The sequence below is a fragment of the Cryptomeria japonica genome, chromosome 3, assembly GCF_030272615.1.
Source record: "Cryptomeria japonica chromosome 3, Sugi_1.0, whole genome shotgun sequence".
Taxonomy (NCBI): domain Eukaryota; kingdom Viridiplantae; phylum Streptophyta; class Pinopsida; order Cupressales; family Cupressaceae; genus Cryptomeria; species Cryptomeria japonica.
In genome coordinates, this window is record NC_081407.1 from 980,956,398 (window position 1) to 980,977,845 (window position 21,448).

Genomic DNA, 21,448 nt, shown 5'->3' on the forward strand with positions numbered 1-21,448 from the left:
AAAAGAAGGCTTACATGACACTAATGTTGGTTGAACTGAGGTAGGAATGATTTTGTCGAAGAACGAAGGTTGACATGTTTGAATGGTCTCACAAGAAGAAGAAGGTTGGCCTGATACTGATTCCCTCATGGTCATCACTTCTCTCATCATTTTTTCTAACTGGCCCCTATGGTTGTTAGGACTAGTCATGTCTATAACTTGTTGTTGCAAAGCCTTGATTTGTTGAGCTAACGTTTCTATCAATGGTGATGGAATAGGAATGGAAGGGATGAATTCTCCACCTTCCCTACAAAATGTATAATGCCAATCCATGATGTTTTCTTGATTGGGTTGGACCTAGGATCACAACATGTAAGATGTTTTCTCCATTTATCTGAATGTGACAATGTTTGATTTGTTGAACTTGACAAACTTGTTTGAGTTGAGGTTGAGTTTAATTGATCCTCTGATTGTGATTTGGACGTTTGGGGTATGACTTTCTAGGATGATTATGCAAATGACGACAGACTAAGACAAACGTATATGAAGCCTAGACAAGGACTAAAATGAAGATTATAACAACACTAAAAATGAACTAGGAGGTCAATGGGACACAAATAAGTACTTATGTGAAGATTATGACGATGTATATGGGAACTTTTTTGAGGACGATGCAAGGACTTGTGCAACTTCTAAGGACGTATATGAGGATGATAATAAGGACACAAATGAGGACTATGCAAGGACTTATGCAACTTCTAAGGACGTATATGAGGATGATAATAAGGATGCAAATGAGGATTATGCAAGGATTTATGAAACTTCTAAGGACGTATATGAGGACGATAATAAGGACTTAAATGAGGACTATGCAAGGACTTATGCAAATTTTAAGGACATAATAAGGACATAAATAAGGACTATGCAAGGACTGCCTATGGTCACAAGTATGTAAAATTTTTGAGTTTGCAAGATTGTCTAACGTTTCAAGATGGACTTTGTTTCCAGTAATTTTGTGTGTAGGACAAGTTTGTTGTTTTCCAAGTCTGAGAACAGTTGTTTGAAGGTAGGTATAGCTGACTGAACTTGTTTTCAAACAAACTGTGAGAATTCAGAGATACACAGGGTAGGGCTTGAAATAGCCCAATACCGACTCAATACTGGTCTGACACAACGATACATATAAAAGCACAAAAGACAATCTTAGGCTAGAGATTGGAAACCATTCAAATGAGACCCTTACGAAATACCGAAACAAGACGAACAACTAGAGAGTCTAGCAACACTGTCTCCACTCCATGACACACACTTCTTGGGCATGGCAATCTCTCTTACCTCGAAGATCTGAAGACCTTGTCACCGAGGGATTTTTGTCTCGTAATGCAAGGTACATGAAGGGAATCTATGGGGTATGATCCGCACTCCCAGAATCACTAAATGTAGGAGTTGGTCTACTAAGTTGGTTCTTATTTTAAAATTTTGAGGTTTCGATCCAATGATGGATTCTCAAAGCAAGCCACTTAAGACTTTAGTTGAACTTATCGGTGTAGGGAAGGCCCCCACATACGTCAAATTCACTCAACACTCTAGCCGCCTGACTAGTATATTTATATAGCAGCTCGAAAAACCTGCTCGAGAGTACGTTGGGAGAGATGATATCCCCAACACATCCCAATTCGAAGTACCTCTGTGGGGTGATGAAATCCCCCATGAAAGATACCCTCACTAATTGAAATAAAATGAAATTGGGCATTGTTGTCACCTTCTCCCTTTCTCCCAAAACCCTGAAGGCGGGTGGAAAGGTAGTTAATGCAACAGTAGGTCCACCCCAAACACAATAAAAGATTCTTTCCCTTAAGAAAATGAAATGTGAGTTATTCTATTGAGTAGCTTGATTCATGTTCATTTTAAAAACCCAAATTTAGGTGTTAGAAACGCATGTGCATGACAATTTTCAAACACCAAATTGAAATGTGAATGCATGCATGTCAATTTTAAGCCCAAAACTGAAGTGTGATACATGCATGTCCATTTTAACCATTGTTAATTTTAAGCCCAAAAACTGAAGTGTGATACATGCATATCCATTTTAACCATTGTTAATTTTAAGCCCAAAAAATGAAGTGTGAGAGCATGAGTGTTTATGATTCAATAATAATATGACCGTCTCTGTAAATTCACCACAGGCTGCAGACAGATAATTAGTAACCCAATAAAATCCACAGAAAATAGAGAAATAAACTATGACAAAAATGAATGCGTGATGATACCTGAGCAATTCTATGATCCTGTATGGCCGATTGCATAATTCTATCAGAGCGATTGAGTAATTCTGACAGAGTGATTGCATGATCCTAACAGAGCGATTGCATGATCCTAACAGAGCGATTGCGTGATCCACAGACAGACCAAACAAAAAATAAAAAATAAAGCTAATTCAGATCTGGAACCTGCAAAATAGATTGTGATGCTCTAGCAAGATCTATCATCATCCATTATATATTAATCAAATCATATTTCACCCTATATGAGAGAACTAGGCTATTGTATCTCTCGATGGCTGGTTGGTTCTCTAGATCTTGTATCTTCTTTTCTGCTTTGAGGATTTGTTGATAGTGTCTGGCTTGTCTTCTTTGCTCCTTCATCCTCCTGGCACCTGAAATTCTGAATTGTACCTTATGTGCCATAAAATGTCATAATTAAGCATGCAATAAAAATAAACCGTATTCAGATTTACCTAATTTCATACAAAACTTGACAGAACAGAGAGTAACAAATACAAAAGCACAAAATAAACATAACAACAATATTCCTAATGAATGTGTGATCCTAACAGAGTGATTGTGTGATCATGTAAGGGCTTTTGCGTGATGGGTTCCGCACAAATGCATGACCCTGTCTACTCGATTGTGTAATTCTATCTATGTGATTGCGTGATGATGAAATTCACTTTGGAATCCATACAAAAACCTGCAAAAAAATGAAAAAAATCATACGATCTTCAAAAATCACACAGAAAACAAAGAAGGTTAATTAGCTGTTGTTCACGTCGGGTTCACCAAAATGTCGCATGTAAAATTCATCTATCAAATTAATTAGAAATAGAGGGAAATCACGAATCCCTATCTAATCAGAGAATTCTAAATAAACCAATGAAATAATACAATCAATCAAAATAGGAATGTAAACTAATTAATTAAACCTCCCTATTCCATGATCATATATAGCTTCCATTGTTCTTCTCTTCTTTGTGGTATGATGGCTCTCAGATATTGCGTTGGCAACCTGCAAATGACACAAAGATTCAAAGTTCGTGATTATTGAAAATGGAGATTGAATGCTCAATTTACAGATAATGTTAGATACTTGATCAGTCCCAAAGACACTGAGAGGGGGGGGGGGGTGAATCAGTGTCTAACTGGTATATGAAATATTTAAACTTGTTTGCAAATTTATAGCCCAAATTAATGTACCGGTAAACAAGCAATAAATCAATAAAGAGAAATAAGAGAGACAACATCAATGCAAACCATAACACAAGATATTTTGGCGAGGAAACCTGGTAGGGGAAAAACCTCGGTGGGATTTGTGACCCACAATATTTACTCACTGGCCAATATGAATAAATATTACTGATACAATAGGCGCCTGCACATGCAAGAAGGCCAACAGCCTAGAGCTCACTGCTCAATCATAAAAAGGAGTCACATTGACTACAAAATTGGATGATTAAATCCAATGACAATGTACTGCTCAAAATAGCATCTATAATGTTGGATTCAGTATCGGTTTAAGCTCTGTCAAATACCTCTGCCATAAACCTTTCTTCGCTCTCCTCTACTCTTATTTGCTCATCAAAATGCATATACAAATATTCTCTCTCATAATCCACTTGCATTACCTAATTACATACCATCTAGATTACTTCCAAAATGACCTACAAGATCTCATACATATATGAGTCTTTACAATACATCATGTCGGCTACAAATAATTAATTACATTGCAATATAATTTGCATAAACAAAACTTTATCTTATGTCGGTCTGAGTGCCGGTGTAAATTGGATGCCGGTGTGAATGAACTTTGTGTAGTTGCCGGTGCCGGTATGCGAAGTCTATTGCCGGTATAATCAATAGATTCCTGTAGAACCCTGTTACCAGTTGGTTGCCATCAATGACAACATCAACCATTCTCATCTGAGTGTGTAATGACAACAAATAATTGGGGAGGATTGAATGAGAGGTGGAATAGATTGATCAAGAGGTGGAACTCAAGTGAGCTCACATGTTGATTGATATTTGAGCTGCTGATTTGGAGGTGAAACATAATAGATTGAATAGATTAATTGAGTCAACTGATTGAAAAAAAGTTGATTGAGGGATGAAAAATAATGATTGGAGGAAATAAAGAGGATGACAAAGAAAGCTTTATTTAGAAAAAGCTAACTAGAAGATAGAAAAAGAATGATTGGAGGAAATTAAAGAAATGATGTAATCAATCAATTAATTGAAATAATCAATTAAAATAGATGGAATAGTTAACTCATTGGAAAAAAGCAAAGTAGAAGATAGAAACAGGAATTGAAAAGATAATGATTTAATTAATTAATTTAGCATGTGCTTGCACTTTGACTTTGATTTTCAATTTAATCTTTGCATGAGATTTAATTCAAATATTGAATTTATTTTAAATTCAATTTGTTATTTGAATATATTTAGAACTTGACTTTGATTTTCAATTTGATTTTTGAAATCATGCACATGTATTTGAAATTAGAAGAAATTAGATTAGAAGAATTAGTTAATTAAATAATTTAAAGAAACTATTTAATTATTTAGAAATGGACTTTAATTAAATAATAAAGATTATTTGAATTAAAGGAATTAAATAATAAAGATTATTTGAATTAAAGGAATTAAATCACAATTGATTAAACAATTAATATTTATTTAATATTAGAAAAGGGTGAATGATAATTGATTAACTGAATAGTGATAGAAATTGAAAATGAAATTTATTTAAATAATAAAGATTATTTAAATTAGGGAATTAATCAAAATTAATTAAATAATAAATATTTAATTAATATTAGAAAAATGGTTAATGATAAGTTGAAAAGAGATAGAAATTGAAAATGAAGATTATTTAAATTGAAGGATTAATAATTATAATTAATTAAATAATAATATTTAATTAACATTAAAAAAAGGTTTAAATGATTAAATGATGATAAAATTGGAAATAGAATAATTAGTAAGATGACAAAGAAATATGAAATTAGAAGAATAAGATTAATTAACTTAATTAAATAATCAAAGAGTTACTTAATCAATTAGACGAATAATTAGTACATGATCAATGAGACATTTTTAGGTGTCTACACACCGCACATTGGATCATGTAGCTCATCACGCATTTTTCACTTCATGCTATGCATTTGATCATTCCCAAGATAAACGGTTATCTCTACGTGCCAAATCCACTTTGAAACTCATCATGTGCATCATGCATACATGGCATCTTCATCTTCGATCATCATTTGGTCATAGATCATCACAATCGATTCTCTAAGCCCCATCGGTTAAGGTTCTGCTTATCAACTGGTTAGGGTTACCGGTTGATCTCTGCTTCAATAATAATACCGGTTGCCTACATTGCTTTACTACCAGTTGCTTTACTACATCATTACCGATTGCAATACAACTTCATTACCGGTTACTATCGACATCAATGACAACACTATACTTCATCAATGCAATCTTCATGCAATGCCAACACATCTCTCTTATCACTCAGCTCTGCACTCTTCGCATGGAGGTCCTTGATGGTATTCTGCAGGGGCAGTGAAGGGGGCTTCTCAAAGTTTTGGTTCTCAGGATTCATGCAAACCCTAATACCACCCACTGAGCCCTTAAAGTTAGTCTTATTACCACTAGACACAGGGGAATCTTTTCCAGCTGAGGTGGATGAAGAAGAAACAACCAGCTGCTTCCGCAAATTTTTACCCTTACCCAAAGAAGATTTGGCCTTCAGTGAAATCTCAGACTTGGCTTTTTTATGAGGGGGAGGAGAATCTACCTCAAAGTCTGAATTGGACTCCTCACCTCCCGATGACTCCCCAACACTAGTTTCATCCTCAGAAGATGTAGAGATATAATCAGACGGGGTAGGGAAGGCACGAAAATGGGAGTCAATAAGCACCAGAAGCCCTTCATGGAGGATGGGGAACTTAATAGGGTTCTTTTTATGGTCCCTAAAATTAGCCCTCAAGGCAGACATCAGATAAAATGGAAGGGACATCATGACGAAAGTGGTTTAGAAGCACAAAGTGATGTCCATAAACCCTAGTGAAACGACCATCAAGAGTGAAGTATTCCATAATTACCTTGAGAAGTTTCACCCAGAATTCCTTGATGATAGAGATGTCGTAGTAGCTCATCCTTTTCTTCACCATCTTGGCCCTCTCCTTTTCATTTTTAGGAAAGTTCTGCACCGCCATCTCCGAGTAGTTTTTGTCCTTGTAATATTTCATCCCATTAGTCGAAAGGCCAGTGACTTGTACAATCAAACTCTCATCAATAAGCACCTTGTGTCCATGTAGAGTGATAGTGCCATCTTTCCAATGCTTCTCGAAATAGGCTGTCGCATCCTTATTTCTCCCCTTTAACCTCTCAATATAGGGGGTAACACCCCTTTTCTCCAGGAGCCTCCATAATTTCTTGTCCTTCTTGAACTGCACACAGCTTGGAGGTTCAATTATCTTCCTAGCCCCACCCATTCTTCTCTTCACTCTATGACAGAAGAAGCTAATGACTTTCAGACTGAGAAAGAAAGCCCCCAAATGAAGCCAATATCGACCCACAAAGCATGCGAATTAAATTTGCAATAATGACACTGACCTCTATAAACACTTGTCATATGCGAGAAGGGGCTGATCTTTCTAGATACATATCTAGTAATGATGGCAAGGGTACTCATAAATTTAGCTACCTCGACTTCTATCATGAAGAACAAGCATATAGAGTTCAATGTCCAACTTATCCTCAATGGTCCAACTCACTTGACTAGTACTTCTCACTCCCTTATTAACTAAGTAGTCGGCCACATAGTTGGACTCCCTAAAAACATTGGATATGAAGCATTGATCAAAAGAGTTAATAATTTCCCTAGCCTTATTAATCTAAACTTTGGCATTCTAAGAGGGCTTCGATAAACCTTTGAGATAGTTAATAATATTTTTGGAATCACCCTCCACCCACACAAGCTTGTAGTTATGTTTTCTAGCTAAATTGAGTCCTTGGTAAGATCCTATGGCTTCAACAAGGTGGTTAGTCTGAATTCCCAAGGGGAGCGCCACCACTAAAATAATATTTCCATTATGATCTTGCAACACTCCCCCATATCTTGTTGACCCTGGGTTACCTTTGGCCACCCCATCAAAATTAATTTTGGCCCAACCTTGAGGTGGTCTTCTCCAACCTTGGCTAGTTCTGTTTTTAGAATTGGGCTTTAAAGTCAAGGATACATCAATATTAATTTCCCAAGCCCTTGCAACCCTAGACTCATAGTCACTGCAAACCATAGTACTATGGGAACTCGACCTGGGACATAGAATAGAAAGATTATCATTAATGGCTTTGTTAATTTTTCTGAAGACAATATCCAACTGGAGATATGCTTCCCTAAAAATACAATTATTTCACTCCTTCCATATGCCCCACACCACATGGGGAAACACAAAGGACCACAAAGTCTGTAATTTGTGGTTCTTAGTAGGTGCCTTCCAATAAAATATGAACTCTTTAACCAAATCAGGAAAAACCCAACAAAGATCCCATCACTGGAGCACTTGAATCCGTATGTCAGCTGCAAAGGAGAAATGCAAAAAGAGATTATCAACAGACTCATCTTCCTTCAAGCAAAGATAGCATCTGTTAGGTATAGAAAAATCTCGTTTACAAAGATTATTCGTGGTCAGGATTTTGTTCAGGAAAAGGACCCAAAAGAACATATTGATTTTAGGAAGCAAAATTTTAATCCAGATTTTGGACCACCAAGAAAAATGAGGAACCAAATGATATGCAGCCGAAGCAACTGAAAATTTACCATTTTAAGAAGACCGCCAAATTAGCTCATCTTCAGAGTTAACATTCTCCAAAGTAAAATAATTCAAAGTAGATTGCAGCGACCCTAGGGTAGGGCTAATAATAGACAGATCCACCCAATTACCACCATCCTAGTAGTCAACCACCTTTAGCCCAAAGGAAGCAACACAAGCATCTCTAAAAGCTCCAATCATAGGGTCAGAGGCCAACGGAGTTTTAACTTTTACAAATGTTATTCTATTTTTTAAAGTTTTGATTTTAATATTAGCAATTCTATTTATAAATTCAATGGGCATGTTGATAGTTCTTAGAAGAAAATATAGAATTGGTTGGATATTTTTTTGTTTTATTTATTAATTTATAAGTAATTTATCATTATTTTTAAGGATTTTTTTTTTCTTATCTATTTACATTTCTTTGTTCTTATTTTCATTACTTGAAAAAAGGAAAACATAGAAAACTGTACTAGTACATAATAGTACATAATGACTAATAAAGACATTTGATAATTGTGTTGGATGAAAAAAATCTAGTCAATGAAAAAAAGTTCATAAATTTGATGATTCAAAAATTCAATGAATGGAAAGAAAAATTGGTAATTTCAAAATGTATTTATTGCAAATTCAATAGAGAATATATTTTTGATGGTAGTCATTTTAATCTCCATAATCAATCTATATATTTTATCTAGAGTTTCTCAAAAGTACAATAGTAACTCTAGTAAACATAAATGTGTAGAATTGTTGTATTTGTTTTATCAAATTATTCACCAAATGATATTTGAAATAAAAGTTTTAAAGCTACACCTCTGATAGCACTAGTGTCAACCATCAACTACCAAAACAAATATCATGGTATCTTGAGTTGGTCCATATTTATAGGCGAATCAGTATATGCCAATTCCAAATTAATTATAATTTATTAACTTCTCCAAGCATCACAACTAACCTCAAACATAATTCATTATTAATAGCATTTACTAATCTTTCCTTGACCACTAAGAAACTTATCAAATGATGAACATAAGCACACATCCACACAAATAAAAACTATATTTATGTGGAAATCCATAAGGGAAAAACCACAATGAAAATAGTTGCTTGAACATGTTGTCCAAATTCAAACTTACAAAATATATTAAAGAGCTTACAATTTATTTAGTAGGTCCCAACCTACTAGAGACACTAATCCCTAAATACATTTGTAGGCACCAACCAACAAGAGACACCAATCCCCTTATCCAAGATCTAAGCACCAACTCACGGTATGCCACACTAATCTTAAATATATCAAGATACAAAAGATATGTTATGCGAACCCTTGAGGTTGAACCCTCAACATCTTCTTGATAAAGTCATCTTTAGAACACTCACATTGTGCGTATAAGATCTTCAAATAAGTTTGCACACTTCACCTAAATTGAGTAGACAGTTTGAACAACTTTTATCGATTATCAGTTCTACTCATCCTCACATGCTCACACCATACAATTGGAATGAATCTAATTAGCAATATACATGTATCTCGATTATAATTACCACCTTGTGTTAGACTCGATTACATTTAATAATCTTCACAATTCGGCCACAACAAGTTCCTCAACCAAACGTGTAGCCGACTAGGTCCTAAAGTCCACATACTATACCTAGAGTAGGGACACACTATGCCTTACCCAACAAAGACTCAAGTTGTCCCAAATAATCTTCACACACTTCCTTCAACTAGCACACATTATCTTTCTCTAACGCACCAATCCAAAACATCGACATAGTCGACCAACAAGCATAGTGAATACTCATCACTTCTAACTTTTTGTCTAATGAATATCAATCTCTAAAACTCTGAAATTTGATACATCATATGTAACTTTATTTTACTTCCAAATAGAAAACTATAAATCTTAAATGTGACAAAATTCAGAGCATAACACCATGATAGTGCAACAAGTGCATGTATTGTCTTTGAGTGACAAACTTCATAAACTCACCACAAATACTTATGGACCTCAACCAATATGCTACACAATCATGAACAGTTGATATTGGAACATCATGATAACAATAAGAGATCTAACCAACATACTTGATACTATTCTTTGCTTGCTTTAACAACCTTTTGAATTCCTTGACATCAATAACAAGCACTAACAACACCTTTAACATCAATAACAACATTATGTCCAACATGCCCATGCTAACCAACATCTCATGTGGTATTTTTTAGTGAAATTTGTGCACCAATAGTTATTTGGGTGAAAACTTATTACAAACTAGAAGATAAGATAAGAACCCTTCCTTTCCTAAAAGAACATAAATCATACTTCATATCCATTATCACCTCAAGTATATCATTATGACATTGTACCACAAATTAACCTCATATTTCTACAAGATGGTGTATCAATCTTGTTTATATCCTCATGAGAATTCTTACAATTGATATTATTTCATTCTCCTTATTTATAAGAGGGATGTGATGCTAATATCGGATACCATTATTGCAAGGTGTGCACCCTTGGTCTCCTTGTGTTGTGCAATGCAACACAAGGAGACCAAGGGTGTACACTTTGCAACAATCCCCCTCGGTGCAAGCGAGGGGTTTGAACTCGTGACCTAGGCTCTAATACCACTTGTTGGAAACATGTTTGTCGTTGCACCAAAAGATCACCCTATTAATACCTGATACAACCGCAAGGCTTAATGAATCCACGGGAGGCGGTTAAGCCATGTCGCAAACCCGAGCACTGCATTGCACAACATAAGGAGACCAAGGGCGCACACCTTGCAACAACCATGTTATGCCCCTAACCCTATTGTGTGTACAAGGTTATGAGTGGATTGTGTCTACCTTAAGCCTTTTTTAAATCATAATATTATTATTTAGTTAATTAGGTTGGCCTAACAAGTATATATTCTTGGCTAAGTTGGCACGAGTGATATCCCTCACATAAGTATGGTATATATAAGGTAGAGAATAGTTGTCATCCTCATGTTGGGTATTGTATTCTTGTTGAAGAATATTGGATGTATCCCCCTTGAAGTGGATTAAGAGGTTTCCCCCTCAAAGTGGCATATTAATATCAAGTATTTGCAACATATTTCATATTATATTATTCTCTTGTGAAAGTTATTTCATAACAAGTAGTATAAGCGCACGATCTTGGCATCATGAAGGCAAGTTTTTTTTCAAATTTTGAGGTGATTTTGTGAAATGCATATCTCTCATATTTTGGTTAATTGTTTCCTTGTTTTTGGAGGGTTTTGAAAGAATATATTGAGGTGTCTATAGTAAAAAATTGTAGAGAAATCGGAGCCAAATTAAGCAATTTATTGTAGAATTAGAGTTCTTACCTAATTTTTTGGGAAGAACGTACCTCTCAAATTTTGGAAAAATAATTTCTAATTTTTATACGGTTCATAAATAATATATTGAAGCATCTACAATAAAAAAATGTAGAGAAGTAGGAGCCAATTTAAGAAATTTATTGTAGAATTAGAGTTTTTGCCAAATGTTTTTTGGAAGAACACATCTCTTAGATATAGGTGATTAACTTTTCCTACTTTTTGGAGGGTTTTTCAAGAATATATTGAGGCATCTATGTAGTATAAATAAAAATAGAGAAATTAGAGTCAAATCTAACAATTTATTGCAAAATTAGGTTTTCTACCATTATTTATTTTGGAAGCGCATCTCTCCAATTTTAGTTTTTTTTTTCTTTAATTTGAATGGTTTTTCAAAAATACATTAAAGCATCTAAAATCAAAATTTCAAAGATTTCAAAGGAATCAGAGCAAAAATAAGCAATTTATTACAAAATTAGTTTTTCTAACAAATTTACTCTCAAGGCTACAAATTAGCTAATTTCTTGAAGAGTTTTTTGAAAAAGAGAGATTTACGCTTTGGTAAGTTATAGTAAATTTTTTAGATCATTTGAAATTAATTCATGTGATTTATTGTAAAATTATAATTGGAACTTTCTCACAAGTAGTAAAAGAGGAAGAAAAAGAAAAAAAAACAAGAACAAGTGTAAGAAAAAAAGCAAGAGAGAGAGAGAAAAAACAAGAGAAAGAGTAAGAGCAAGAGTAAGAATGAGGATGAGAACAAAAACAAGAGAAATAACAAGATCAAGAATAAGAAGAAACCAAAAAGGAAGTAGAAGTAGAGAAAGGAGATGGAGAAGAAAAAAAAGAAAAATAAAACGAAGAATAAGATGAAGATGAATATTTTTGTAAAAGCATCCATAACCAATTAGCATTGAGGGCAAAAATTTTGTAAAAAGGGGAGAAATATTATGTCCTTAACCCTATAATGTGTATTGGGTTATGAGTAGTCAGTTTACGGCTACCTTAATTTTTAATTAACTCATATTATCATTATTATATTATTCTTTTGTTAATTAGGTCGGCATACAGATTATATGTTGTTATCTATGGTAGTCTAGGTGATATAATTGTCATAAGTATGGTATATATAAGAGCTATATGTTAGTTATCATCATCACATTAAGCATTGTGAGTTGTTAGACCGTTGGAGGTATCCCCCTTGAACTAGATTAGGAGGTTGCCCCTCGAAGTGACATATTATTATGAAGTATTGGTAGCATATTTTATAAATTATATTCTTCTGATTTGTAAGGTATTTCATAGTATACCACCTCCTTTCTTGTAAGAGAAGTGTCTTTTGATACATTTACAAGTCTTCATTCAAACAAGGATGTGGGAAGTCCTCCTAAAGTTTCATTTGTAGGATATATATCCCAAGGGATGGAGGACATCATACCCAACACATGTAGAAACATTCAAGAGTATCCCAAGTTTGTCCATAAGAAAGCATATAAACAAGATTAGGCAACAAGTACATGGTCACACTCAAGGTCTAAAATTGATGCATGTGTCGTTATATTTATTTTAAGTAGACAACATCACATGAAAGGGGAGGTTTTTTTGTACTATCAAAAAATTAAAAGAGTTGTAGTTGTTGTAAGGTCTCAAAATTAGGCTTCACCACTTAGATTGATAAGGCCACTAACTTCACTTGGGACCACCCTTACATTAAAGAGAGAATTGAATTTGATTGATCCAATGCTAAAAGGATTGAATACAAATCAAATAATCCTCCTTATTTGAGTTGAAAATTGAATTTGAATCCGGGTTAAGTTGCAATGCTAGATCTAGAACAAACAATGAGAAATTGACATAAAATAATAGTAACAAAATGTTCTAGATATCATGCAGGGTTGTAAACCTTTATCTAAGGATGGAAAATATATTAGAACTTGTGACAGGAATTTTAGGCATAATTGTTGGGATTGGGGAGAGGAGGTCGCTCTGGTCCTCCAAATATCGAGGGCAAACAAACTTGATGTTTTTCAGATCAAGATGACACACAAAATCCATTGTTAGAAGGTCATCATAAATTATCAAGATCGAAGGGAGTCGGTCATCCTGGTCCTCCGCTTTTTGTTCCTTCAAAAGATGAGTCTAATTGTTGTCGTTTACTTTGCTGGATTCCTTGCTCGCAACTCCTAAGACAATTTTCCTACAAACAGAAAGAAAGAAATATGGTTGTTAATGGGGGTTTTCCTTCGGTTAAAACTTGGTTTAGGAATTAATCTTGAATTGAATTAAAGTTGTAATTACAATACTGAAGTAAATGATGTATCATAATACCTCAGACCTGCAATGGTGCTTGAAGATTGATGATGCAATGCTCTCTAGATGTGATCACAAGTATTGATGTAATAACATGACAACACATAGAAGACTAACACAAACACATGCTTACATGAAATTTGATGTGACTTGCTCCACAATGCTTGAAGGATATGGTGGGATGAAATGATGCCTTGAATTCTTTAGAATGGTTGATGATGAATGCTTGTAACGCAATCAGGAGGTGATGATTTGCCACCAAAAAATCCTCCATCTCCTTCTCCTCCTTCTTCCCCTTCTTCTTCTTCTACTTCTGTTAGTCCTTTGAAGAGCACATCTAAGCTTGCAATTAAATTGGATGTAAAATTTGAATTACCTAAGTATTGTGGGGAGTTAGATGCTAAAAAGTTGGATGATTGGGTCCAATAGGTAGAAGTGTATTGTAGGATTCAAGGCCTATTAGAAGATGCTTCTATGATCTAGTTAGCCACTCTTCAATTGGGAGGAACAACTCTCTCCTGGTGGGAGAGTAGGACTTGAGCAAAAATTGCTCACCATGGTAGTGTCAGTATGACTTGGATGGAATTTGTTGCTGCTCTCAAGAAGTAGTTCTACCCTTTAGGTCATATGCAACAGTTGACAATGAACTAGAAAACCTTTAGGCAAGCTAAGGGTTAGTCTGTCCAAGATTACACCCATGAGTTTAGAAAATGGGCTATTGCTTTGATTGTTCCATTGTATATTCAGGATACACTACTTAAGTACATAGTTGGTTTACATTATTACCTAAGACATACTATTTTGATTTTGAATCCTAGTATTTTGGATGAAGTCAATATTCAAGCCACACATCTAGAGTTTAGGGGTAAGAATATTGACAATGATAATTTTGTACAAAAGTCATCTAAAGTTGCAGAGGAAGGAAAAGGGGAGAAGACAACTTCCATTAAGAAGAAGGATGATCAACTCACATGCTCTCATTGTGACAAGAAAGGGCATGATGAAAATCATTGCTAGCAGCTACATCCAGAATTGAAGCCAAAATGGGCTTGAAAACATAAAGGTAAGGAAAAGGTTGTTAGTGCTGTTATGGATCTTGGTTCAGAGTCTAAAGATGAAACTAAGATAACAACAATGGGATTGAAAGGTAAAGCTTCTATTGCCAATTTTTTTGTTTCTAATTGTGCTTCTACTTCTCAAGTCTATGATGTCCTTGAAGATAAGAAAATAAATGAGCTTTTTCATATAAGGGTTGTTGCTAAACACACTAAAGTTGATGGACTCATAGATAGTGGATCCCAATCTAACTTAATCTCAGAAGATGTTGTAAGGAATTTGGGATTGAGAACTACACCACATAAGAGACCTTATCCACTAGGTTGGGTTTGTGAAAATAACAAATTGCAAGTAACAAGGCAATGCACTTTAAGATTCACAATCACAAGTAAGTATGTTGATAAGGTGCAGTTTGATGTGGTTCCACTAGATGTTTGTGGAATAGTGTTGGGTAGCCCTTATTTGTATGATCAAGGTTGTTTTCTACAAGGAATTTAATCATTATTATTTGTTTAAAGATGGCATTGGTTATATTGTACACTCTCACAAGGTTAAGACTAATCGGTCTTTTGCAAACACAGGGTAGTTGAAGAGGGTGATTAATGCAAGTAAAGATTTGTCTCTTATGTCTATCAAGTCATGTGATTCTAGTCATGAACTTGAAGCAATCAAGGCTAATCAAGATCAGATGTTGCAAGATACACCAACAATACAACCTAAAGAAACAACAAATGAAAGCATTGATGATCCAAGTCCTCAACTTACGGTTGAGAGTTTGGAGGTTCCCTTGGGTAAAAATATTCTTGTTGTGAAAGATAAAGATGTTGTTGATTCATTCATTTTTATATTTGCATTGTTATTCAACTTGATATTAATCAATGGTTATTGGTTAGTAGTTGGAGCAGTTGATGAAAATGTTTACGAAAGTGATAGAATGATGAATATGTTCAACAATATTGCTGCAGTCTTGATTGTGGTGACAAGCCAAGTGTACAGATGGACAGGTGATACAAGACAAGTGGGGAGGCCATGTCCTCACTTAATTTTTGAATAAATGCAACTTTTGGAGGTCCAAAAGTTCTCCTGCAGGGAGGATTGATCCAAGTGGATTTTCACCAAAAAAATTCAATGTTCTAGATTCTCTAAAAATGTGGCACCCATGTGGTTTTTGTAGGTGCATCAGCGGATTTTGGTCTAGCTATTAAAATTTGGTGGAAGAGAGATTCAAACTCCTAACCTCTCACCTCTTATTTTTAGTCTCCATTGCTAGAGCAAGCAGCTTATTTAGAAACAATGTGTGAACGGTCGTATTTAAAGGAATGTAGCAAATATTTGACATTATAAATAGGGGTTGGGCAGTTCAAACCCGACCCCCCTACTTGCCACAATTCCCTCGACACCATTACACCCGCGGCGGTTTCTAAGTTGATAACAAATATAATCATTTTTTATGGAAAATCCTAAGTAAAACCAAACCCGATAACCATAATATTTGCAAAGGCCGAAATAGATATTATTGTTAAGGTTTGTAAAATATGTAAGGCTCAAAATTATAAGAGTCATGGAATTAAAGGGTTAGGTTTATTTTAAGAAGATTATTTTTAAATTAGGGGGATTCTTACAAATTACATGTTGTAAATGAGAGATATTAATGATTTTTATAGTCATATGGTTTTAAGTCATATTGGGTAAAAATTGTGTATAAAAAGGGGGGTAAGTTGTGAGTTTGATCTAGGGAATTGTGAGATGATTGTGAGAGATTTTTTGGAGAGCTAAGCAATTTGGAGAGTTAGTTTGTGATAGTGAATTGTTCATCTCTGTGCATTGTGAGCTTGAAGTCAAGCTTGTTGTACTTTCTGGAGAATGACATTTGAAATTCATTATCGTCTGAGGAGATGTAAGGAGAATTTGTAATAGGTTGAAGACCTTGTAACCTTTTTCTGGAGCATAATCAAGGATCAGTCACTCTATTGGAGAGGGACCTAGAGACATAGCCATTTGGTGAACTCTGTTAGATCAACTCATGTTTCCTTGTCTTGTCTTCTCTCTCTCTATTGATAATTTATTATTTAATTGTTGTGATGTTTAGTTAAGTGATTGAATTTCAATTTCAAGACCTTCAATTTAATCATTGTAAAAGTTAACATCTCACATGCAACAGTCATAGATCCTAACATCAGATCAGTACTTGAAAGAATATTTGTGTCACAACCACGCGATATAGAGTGACTAGCTATGGCAACATGTGAAGAACATGATATTTTATTCCTCAAGATAGAGAAAACTATGTTGATATAATAGTATTATAGGTATACATAACTATGTTTTCATTCTACCTTTTCAATTTACAAAGATTACTAAATACACACCTACGATTATCTCAGAGTTAAAGTTCCCAAAAAGGATGAACAAAACAGATGAATTTCCACCGATGCTTAATGATATCTTCTCAAAATGATATGCTACCTTATCTTTTTGTATCTTTATTTTTCTAAATTAATAAAGTACATTGCCCAAGTGTGTACCCATGGTAATGTAATTGTATGAATATATTTCTTTTTCTTGCTCCCTTCAAAATAAACCCCCTCCTATACTTAACAACATTGCACAATGTCTCATATTTCCTAGCACAATTTCTCCATAATTTGATGCATGTTGAATTCATGTAGATGTGGCACTTCATTTAACCTTGATATAGTAAAACTAAACTTATTTTTTCTAAATTAGAGGCGCTTGGAGTTCGGTGGCAACTAAGTGGCGGTTTGTTTTCATGTTGCCATATTCTAAATAACTACTAGCTACAAGAATTTATTGCTTTTAATGGGTCTAAAATAATAGACTGAACCTCAATATGAAACATATATATTTGCATTCTAAATTTTATATACTAATGATTAACAAAATTCCTTAATGACTTGTAAAATTTAATACAAAATATAGATTTCTTATACTCTCTTAAATGATTGTGTGCATAATTTGTATTTTAAATCATTAATTTTGATAAAATTAGAGATTAAAATTTTGGGTTATGACATGTTATAAGAAGAAGAGGTTGGAATCGATTTAGAAGAATCTTGGATAAATGAAACACAAGGATCCTTCGAGGCTTTAATTTTTTAATTCAGAGACTTTATCTTCTCCAAAAAAGGAGGGTGTAAAGTTTAAGGGACCCCAATATTTCTCTAAGAAAGAATCATTGATAGGAGACTATGTTGTAGAAGGAACCATAGTGTTAAGAGAAGATATGCATCCTACTCCTTTTTCAACATTAGCATGAATTTTTTTATCATCTTCTTGTTGGCATTATGTGAATCAGTATGAGGACATAATGACATTATATGTTGTCATTGATGTCAATATGCTGAAGAAGTGAGAACCGACATATGAGAGAATCGGTAGAACACTGCGAATCGACATTTGTGCCAAAGTGAAGCATGACATTGTATGTTGTCATTGATGTCAATATGCTGAAGAAGTGAGAACCGACATATGAGAGAACTGGTAGAACACTGTGAACCGATATTTGCGCCAAAGTGAAGCGGTGTGTTTGTTCATGATGAACTGGCATATAGTTATGTGAACCGGCTCATGGAAGTATTGTATGACTACCGGTTGGTAGTCTCAACTTCAAGGTTTCCAGTTTAAGTACTTCAAGCCTGTGTGGCTCAACCGGTGACTTTGTGTGATGAGTTAGCATGGTAAAAAAGAATAGATCCTGTTGCCATGTAAGCCTTGTGCACGTGAAGGATCTTGCATGAAGGAGATTGTTCCTATCTACCTCGGGAATGTGAGAAGTCTGTAAAATGGTGATAACGTGTGATGGGTTATCAATCGCCATAAAATTGGTGGAAATGGACGATGGAGAATGTCTTGAGATTGGATCAAGAACTGTTGTATTTAATGCAGTGTGCTCAATGGTCAGGATTGAACCGTTTGAATTCCTTAACCTAACAGGTTTAGGGTTTAGGGTTTATGCTACCGACCTATCTGTTTTCCTATAAGGTCGATGTTGTGTCTCTTTCTGAGGTTGTTGGCAAAAGTTGTGTGTGTGTATCCAAGAGAAGGGATACATGATTCTTGCTAGACCCAAAGGAGAGAAGTGACACCTGTAGAGTGTAAGTGCAAAAGGTGAAGAGGAGCTCGAGCGGATCTGAATTGGCATTGAGTGTTGTTACCAGATCATTATAATACCTGTTAATCTCTAACGACCTCAACAGTTGGAAAATCCCTTAACAGGGTAGCCTTAACCGGCTTGCTATAAATCCTTTAACAGGGTAATTCAAAGCTATTGAGTTCTTGAAATCCTCTAACAAGGTAACCTTTAACAGGGTTTAACCCTTAACCGGGTATTCTAGCCATCTCTTAACTGGGTGATACCTAACAGGATTGGTTCCTAGCAGAACCTATTGTAATGTCTCTAACCGGACAAGGCTCCTAATAGAGCTGACTTCTAAAGAGTTCAAAAATAGCTTGTGGGTATTCATCCCCACTGTGGTTTTTCCCAGTTGGGTTTCCACATGAAAAATATGTGTGTCATGTGTGATGCTTTTATCTTGTGATGCTTTCCTATTGTCTGTCAAGCATATGATGGTTCTCTGTTTTATGCCTGTCAATAAAACATGTTGAATTAGCTGTTATTATGATCTGATGATAGATTACCTGTTTATGCATAAGGGTGAAATGGTAGTGTAGTCTTGAGTTGAGTGAAAAGCTAAGTGAGTAACCGGTTAATGCTTTGTCTCAGTCATTCTTAGCTCTACAGGTTGCACTCTGTTTCAAACCGATGTCACTGTTTGCTAGTCATTTGAAGTGTCTACTGTCAAACCGGTTTAGGACTATATTTTTGTCTATACTGATTCACCCCCCCCTCTCAGTATCGGGTTAGTACTATCCATTCATCATTGAGTTATCAATTGGCATCAGAGCATCCTCCAGGTCCTCTGTGCTATAAGCTTCTTCTTGAGGTAAAGATCCCAGTCTAATGATGAAGAGGGAAGGTACAAAGTTTAACAGAGAAAATTTTAGTATATGGAAAGATAGAATGAAGATATACATCAGAAGCATGGGTGCTCAACACTAGAGCTATGTTGAGACTGCCTATGTTGCTCCTATCGGTACCCTTACCGATGACCAAAAGAGAGATGTAGGAGAATGGGCAAGTCATGGAAGCCCTAATTAGTAGTTTATCTGACATTGAGTTTATTGATGTTCAGGATAAAGTAAATCCCAAAGAGGTATGGGATACTCTTGAAAATATCTATGGCGGTGATGAGCATGTAAAATAGGCTAAGGAAGAAAGCCTTAGAGGGAAGTTTGAAGATATGCGGATGGTTGAAGGTGAGACCATTCAACAGTATGGAATAAGAATCAAAATAGTTGTTGGAGATATCAAGAGTGCAGGTGGTAAAATAGAAGATTCCACTATGGTAAGCAAAGTCCCAAGATCACTATTGCCAGTCTATACAATAAGGGTTGCTGCTATTCAAGAGCTAAGATCAATAGACAAGACTAAGGTATCCCTAGACTCCATCATTGCAAAGTTGACAACCTATGAGCTAAATAGTTTCGATGGCAGTGTTCAAAAGACTGAATCAACTTTTAAAGCTTTTGCAGTACCATCCAGAAAAGGAAAAGAAGCTACCACTAGTGGTGAACCAAGACAGGGCAGAGAAATGGATGATGAGGAGATTCTGATGGCATTTGAAGCTCTCCTTTTCAGGAAACTTCCTAAAGGAACCGACAAATACAGAGGTAAGCTACCTTTGAAATGCTTTTCTTGTAACCAGATAGGACATATTGCTGTAAACTGTCCTAATGGTGACAACAAGGACAAACCAGAAAGGTTCAAGAAATTCAAAGGAGGAAACCAGAGAAACTATTTTGTGGCAGTTGATGAAGGTGTCACAGATGAAGAATCAGAGGATGAAGAAAATGAAGATATTGTGTTTGTTGCTGTCAAGGAAGACATGTTAGACAAGAAGTCTCTTGTCTCCCGGTTTGATAATTCCAATGAGTGGATCATTGATAGTGGCTGTTCTCACCATATGACTAGTGACTGGAGCAAGTTTCTATCCTTGGAGGAGTATGATGGTGGTGTGGTTTGCTTTGGAAATGATGCACCATGCATGGTCAAAGGCAGAGGGTCCATCTCTCTAAATGGAAAGAGTAGTGCTGACAATGTGTATTGGGTTGATGGTCTTAGACACAACCTTCTGAGTGTTGCCCAGCTGAATGACAGTGGCCTCACTCTGGAATTCAAGAATGGAGTTTACAGAATCAAAGGAAAGAATGGTGAATTGGTGGCCACCAGCATGCAGACCAAAGGTTACCTATTTCAGCTGAATGCAAATATAAGTACATGTCTTATGGTTAAATTTGATGATAGCTGGATATGGCATAGGAGACTTTGCCATGTAAACTTTGATAACATTGTGAAGGCTAGTAAGATCAAGGCAGTTAGAGGGTTGCCGGTGCTAAGCAAATCGGATAATACCTTGTGCAGAGAGTGTCAATTGGGGAAAATGTCTTCCTCAACCTTTAAAGGTAAATCTTTCACTACTGACAACTTGCTTGACCTTGTGCATACTGATTTGTGTGGTCCTATGAAAACTAGAAGTGTGCAGGGTGATAGGTACTTCATGATTCTCACTAATG